Consider the following 6775-nt stretch of genomic DNA (forward strand, 5'->3'; position numbering starts at 1 on the left):
TTCAGGGTCATCCAAGATGGCCGCCACACTGGAATTGGGGGTCAAGGGTTGAATTGTGTAAGCATAGTGGAAGTGGGGGTGAATGGGAGTGAATGTGGGAAGCATAGTGGAAGTGGGGGTGAATGGGAGTGAATGTGGTAAGCATAAGGTGAATAAGGGGAATAAATGTGGAATGGGTTGAATCGGTCGAAAAATGTAGAAATTAGAGTAGAAAAACGAAATTTTAGAGAATTTTGGTTGAATTTCAAATTTGAGAATTTGGAATTTTTGGTAAGTGGGAAGTTGTGGAATAGGTAGGCAAAAGATGAACAGTTGAAAGTTGGAATGGGTTGAATCGGTTGAAAAATGTAGAAGTTAGAGGTGAAAAACGAAATTTTGTGAAATGTCGAATGTGCCATTAAGAATGGATGGGGAAAAATTTGTCGGAATTTTGGGAATTTTGCGGAATCGGAAAATTTTCGGAATGAGAAAAATACAAGCACCCCTTTCCTGAATATTTGGAATACGTGAAAAGTGGAATGGAGTGAATCGGATGAATTATGTGAAAGATGAAACGGGACAAAAAAGTGAGGAGAATAAAATAGAAGAATAATAATAATAACTAGAATTTTGCAATTTCTGGAGAAATTGCGTGTGAAGGCGAAATGTATGAATAACCTTTTTGGGGAATGCTGCCGAACGATGTTGAAACGTGTTGAATTACTTGAGAAATGTAGAATATTTGGAGAATTTGTGGTGAATTTCAAAATTGAAAGTTTGGAATATTTGGTAAGTGGGAAGTTGTGGAATAGGTAGGCAAAAGATGAACAGCTGAAAGTTGGAATGGGTTGAATCGGTTGAAAAATGTCGAAATTAGAGTAGAAAAACGAAATTTTGGAGAATTTGGTTGAATTTCGAATTTGGAATTTTTGGCAAGTGGGAAGTTGTAGAATAGGTAGATGTACAGTTGAAAGTTGGAACGGGTTGAATCAGTTAAAAAATGTAAAAGTTAGAGCAAATGTTGAATCCCCATAGAGAATGAATGGGTAAATAAAAAAAAGCAATTGCGCCAAAATCTTTCTAAATTTGGAACTAAACAAAAAAAACGGCCTCAGGAGGTTCACTTTTGGGGTAAAAATGTTGAAACGGGTTAAATCAGACAAAAAACGAAAAAGTTAGCGCAAATGTAGCTATTTGGGCCACTCAGTGTTAAAATAAGGTCACTTCCGGTTTGATTCGGGTCACTTCCGGTCTAGTTTGGGTCACTTCCGGTTTATTTGGGTCACTTCCGGTTTAAAACAGGTCACTTCCGGTTCGTCTGAGGTCACTTCCGGTTTATTAGGGGTCATTTCCGGTCTAAAAAGGTCACTTCCGGTACATTTGGGGTCACTTCCGGTTTGATTTGGGGTCACTTCCGGTTTACCTGAGGTCACTTCCGGTCTATTTGGGGTCACTTTCGGTTTGATTTGGGGCACTTCCGGTTCATTCTGGGTTCATTGGTGGCACTTCAGGGTCATCCAAGATGGCCGCCACACTGGAATTGGGGGTCAAGGGTTGAATTGTGTAAGCATAGTGGAAGTGGGGGTGAATGGGAGTGAATGTGGGAAGCTTAGTGGAAGTGGGGGTGAATGGGAGTGAATGTGGGAAGCATAAGGTGAATAAGGGGAATAAATGTGGAATGGGTTGAATCGGTCGAAAAATGTAGAAATTAGAGTAGAAAAACGAAATTTTAGAGAATTTTGGTTGAATTTCAAATTTGGGAATTTGGAATTTTTGGTAAGTGGGAAGTTGTGGAATAGGTAGGCAAAAGATGAACAGTTGAAAGTTGGAACGGGTTGAATCGGTTGAAAAATGTAGAAATTAGAGTGGAATAACGGAATTTGAGAGAATTTTGGTTGAATTTCAAATTTGAAAATTTGGAATTTTTGGTAAGTGGGAAGTTGTGGAATAGGTAGGCAAAAGATGAACAGTTGAAAGTTGGAATGGGTTGAATCGGTTGAAAAATGTAGAAGTTAGAGGTGAAAAACGAAATTTTGTGAAATGTCGAATGTGCCATTAAGAATGGATGGGGAAAAATTTGTCGGAATTTTGGGAATTTTGCGGAATCGGAAAATTTTCGGAATGAGAAAAATACAAGCCACCCTTTCCTGAATATTTGGAATACGTGAAAAGTGGAATGGAGTGAATCGGATGAATTATGTGAAAGATGAAACGGGACAAAAAAGTGAGGAGAATAAAATATAATAAAAAAAATAATAATAAAGTGAATGGAGTAGAATAACATATGTGTGAAGGCCTTCGCCTTCACACAATAACTAGAATTTTGCAATTTCTGGAGAAATTGCGTGTGAAGGCGAAATGTATGAATAACTTCTTCGGGGAATGCTGCCGAACGATGTTGAAACGTGTTGAATTACTTGAGAAATGTAGAATATTTGGAGAATTTGTGGCGAATTTCAAAATAAAAGATGTGAAGTTTTTGGTAAGTGGGAAGTTGTGGAATAGGTAGAAAAATGATGAACAGTTGAAAGTTGAAATGGGTTGAATCGGTTGAAAAATGTAGAAATGAGAAGGGAAAAAGGAATTGGGTGTGAATTTCAAAATAAAAGATGTGAAGTATTTGGGAAGTTGTGGAATATGGTAGAAAAATGATGAACAGTTGAAAGTTGGAATGGGTTGAATCGGTTGAAAAATGTAGAAATTAGAGTACAAAAACGGAATTTGAGAGAATTTTGGTTGAATTTCAAAATAAAAGATGTGAAGTTTTTGGTAAGTGGGAAGTTGTGGAATAGGTAGAAAAATGATGAACAGTTGAAAGTTGGAATGGGTTGAATCGGTTGAAAAATGTAGAAATGAGAAGGGAAAAGGAAATTGGGTGTGAATTTCAAAATAAAAGACGTGAAGTTTTTGGTAAGTGGGAAGTTGTGGAATAGGTAGAAAAATGATGAACAGTTGAAAGGTGGAATGGGTTGAATCGGTTGAAAAATTTAGAAATGAGAAGGGAAAAGGAATTGGGTGTGAATTTCAAAATAAAAGATGTGAAGCTTTTGGTAAGTGGGAAGTTGTGGAATCGGTAGAAAAATAATGAACAGTTGAAAGTTGGAATGGGTTGAATCGGTTGAAAAATGTAGAAATTAGAGTAGAAAAACGAAATTTTAGAGAATTTTGGTTGAATTTCAAAATAAAAGATGTGAAGTTTTTGGTAAGTGGGACGTTGTGGAATAGGTAGGCAAAAGATGAACAGTTGAAAGTTGGAACGAGTTGAATCGGTTGAAAAATGTAGAAGTTAGAGCTGAAAAACAAAATTTTGTGAAAATTTGTCGGAATTTTTAACGTGAAAACGTGAAATTTTCGAATTTGGGAATTTTGGGAATGTCGAGAATCCTTCCGAATGTGATTAGAATGTGCTGAATGATGTGAATTTCAAATTGGAACGACGTAAATGTGAAATGTCGAATGTGCCATTAAGAATGAATGGGGAAAAATTTGTCGGAATTTTGGGAATTTTGCGGAATCGGTAAATTTTCGGAACGAGAAAAATACAAGCGCTCGTCGCGTGAATATTTGGAATACGTGAAAAGTGGAATGGAGTGAATCGGATGAATTATGTGGCAGATGAAACGTGTCAAAAAAGTGAGGAGAATAAAAGAGAATAATAATAATAGAGAATGGTGTAGAACTAGAATTTTGCAATTTCTGGAGAAATTGCGTGTGAAGGCGAAATGTATGAATAACTTTTTCGGGGAATGCTGCCGAACGATGTTGAAACGTGTTGAATTACTTGAGAAATGTAGAATATTTGGAGAATTTGTGGTGAATTTCAAAATAAAAGATGTGAAGTTTTTGGTAAGTTGTGGAATAGGTAGAAAAATGATGAACAGTTGAAAGTTGGAATGGGTTGAATCGGTTGAAAAATGTAGAAATGAGAAGGGAAAAAGGAATTGGGTGTGAATTTCAAAATAAAAGATGTGAAGGTTTTGGGAAGTTGTGGAATAGGTCGAAAAATGATGAGCAGTTGAAAGTTGAAATGGGTTGAATCGGTTGAAAAATGTAGAAATGAGAAGGGAAAAGGGAATTGGGTGTGAATTTCAAAATAAAAGATGTGAAGTTTTTGGTAAGTGGGAAGTTGTGGAATAGGTAGAAAAATGATGAACAGTTGAAAGTTGGAATGGGTTGAATCGGTTGAAAAATGTAGAAATGAGAAGGGAAAAGGGAATTGGGTGTGAATTTCAAAATAAAAGATGTGAAGTTTTTGGTAAGTGGGAAGTTGTGGAATAGGTAGAAAAATGATGAACAGTTGAAAGTTGGAATGGGTTGAATCGGTTGAAAAATGTGGAAATGAGAAGGGAAAAGGGAATTGAGTGTGAATTTCAAAATAAAAGATGTGAAGTTTTTGGTAAGTGGGAAGTTGTGGAATAGGTAGAAAAATGATGAACAGTTGAAAGTTGGAATGGGTTGAATCGGTTGAAAAATGTAGAAATGAGAAGGGAAAAAGGAATTGGGTGTGAATTTCAAAATAAAAGATGTGAAGGTTTTGGGAAGTTGTGGAATATGTCGAAAAATGATGAACAGTTGAAAGTTGGAATGGGTTGAATCGGTTGAAAAATGTAGAAATGAGAAGGGAAAAGGGAATTGGGTGTGAATTTCAAAATAAAAGATGTGAAGTTTTTGGTAAGTGGGAAGTTGTGGAATAGGTAGAAAAATGATGAACAGTTGAAAGTTGGAATGGGTTGAATCGGTTGAAAAATGTAGAAATGAGAAGGGAAAAGGGAATTGGGTGTGAATTTCAAAATAAAAGATGTGAAGTTTTTGGTAAGTGGGAAGTTGTGGAATAGGTAGAAAAATGATGAACAGTTGAAAGTTGGAATGGGTTTAATCGGTTGAAAAATGTAGAAATGAGAAGGGAAAAGGGAATTGAGTGTGAATTTCAAAATAAAAGATGTGAAGTTTTTGGTAAGTGGGAAGTTGTGGAATAGGTAGAAAAATGATGAACAGTTGAAAGTTGGAATGGGTTGAATCGGTTGAAAAATGTAGAAATGAGAAGGGAAAAGGGAATTGGGTGTGAATTTCAAAATAAAAGATGTGAAGTTTTTGGTAAGTGGGAAGTTGTGGAATAGGTAGAAAAATGATGAACAGTTGAAAGTTGGAATGGGTTGAATCGGTTGAAAAATGTAGAAATGAGAAGGGAAAAGGGAATTGGGTGTGAATTTCAAAATAAAAGATGTGAAGTTTTTGGTAAGTGGGAAGTTGTGGAATAGGTAGAAAAATGATGAACAGTTGAAAGTTGGAATGGGTTGAATCGGTTGAAAAATGTGGAAATGAGAAGGGAAAAGGGAATTGAGTGTGAATTTCAAAATAAAAGATGCGAAGTTTTTGGTAAGTGGGAAGTTGTGGAATAGGTAGAAAAATGATGAACAGTTGAAAGTTGGAATGGGTTGAATCGGTTGAAAAATGTAGAAATGAGAAGGGAAAAGGGAATTGGGTGTGAATTTCAAAATAAAAGATGTGAAGTTTTTGGTAAGTGGGAAGTTGTGGAATAGGTAGAAAAATGATGAACAGTTGAAAGTTGGAATGGGTTGAATCGGTTGAAAAATGTAGAAATGAGAAGGGAAAAGGGAATTGGGTGTGAATTTCAAAATAAAAGATGTGAAGTTTTTGGTAAGTGGGAAGTTGTGGAATAGGTAGAAAAATGATGAACAGTTGAAAGTTGGAATGGGTTTAATCGGTTGAAAAATGTAGAAATGAGAAGGGAAAAGGGAATTGAGTGTGAATTTCAAAATAAAAGATGTGAAGTTTTTGGTAAGTGGGAAGTTGTGGAATAGGTAGAAAAATGATGAACAGTTGAAAGTTGGAATGGGTTGAATCGGTTGAAAAATGTAGAAATGAGAAGGGAAAAGGGAATTGGGTGTGAATTTCAAAATAAAAGATGTGAAGTTTTTGGTAAGTGGGAAGTTGTGGAATAGGTAGAAAAATGATGAACAGTTGAAAGTTGGAATGGGTTGAATCGGTTGAAAAATGTAGAAATGAGAAGGGAAAAGGGAATTGGGTGTGAATTTCAAAATAAAAGATGTGAAGTTTTTGGTAAGTGGGAAGTTGTGGAATAGGTAGAAAAATGATGAACAGTTGAAAGTTGGAATGGGTTGAATCGGTTGAAAAATGTGGAAATGAGAAGGGAAAAGGGAATTGAGTGTGAATTTCAAAATAAAAGATGCGAAGTTTTTGGTAAGTGGGAAAATGTGGAATAGGTAGAAAAATGATGAACAGTTGAAAGTTGGAATGGGTTGAATCGGTTGAAAAATGTAGAAATGAGAAGGGAAAAGGGAATTGGGTGTGAATTTCAAAATAAAAGATGTGAAGTTTTTGGTAAGTGGGAAGTTGTGGAATAGGTAGAAAAATGATGAACAGTTGAAAGTTGGAATGGGTTGAATCGGTTGAAAAATGTAGAAATGAGAAGGGAAAAAGGAATTGGGTGTGAATTTCAAAATAAAAGATGTGAAGTATTTGGGAAGTTGTGGAATAGGTAGAAAAATGATGAACAGTAGAAAGTTGGAATGGGTTGAATCGGTTGAAAAATGTAGAAATTAGAGTACAAAAACGGAATTTGAGAGAATTTTGGTTGAATTTCAAAATAAAAGATGTGAAGTTTTTGGTAAGTGGGAAGTTGTGGAATAGGTAGAAAAATGATGAACAGTTGAAAGTTGGAATGGGTTGAATCGGTTGAAAAATGTAGAAATGAGAAGGGAAAAGGAAATTGGGTGTGAATTTCAAAATAAAAGATGTGAAGTTTTTGGTTAGT

The sequence above is a fragment of the Syngnathus typhle genome, unplaced genomic scaffold (assembly GCF_033458585.1).
Source record: "Syngnathus typhle isolate RoL2023-S1 ecotype Sweden unplaced genomic scaffold, RoL_Styp_1.0 HiC_scaffold_34, whole genome shotgun sequence".
NCBI lineage: Eukaryota > Metazoa > Chordata > Actinopteri > Syngnathiformes > Syngnathidae > Syngnathus > Syngnathus typhle.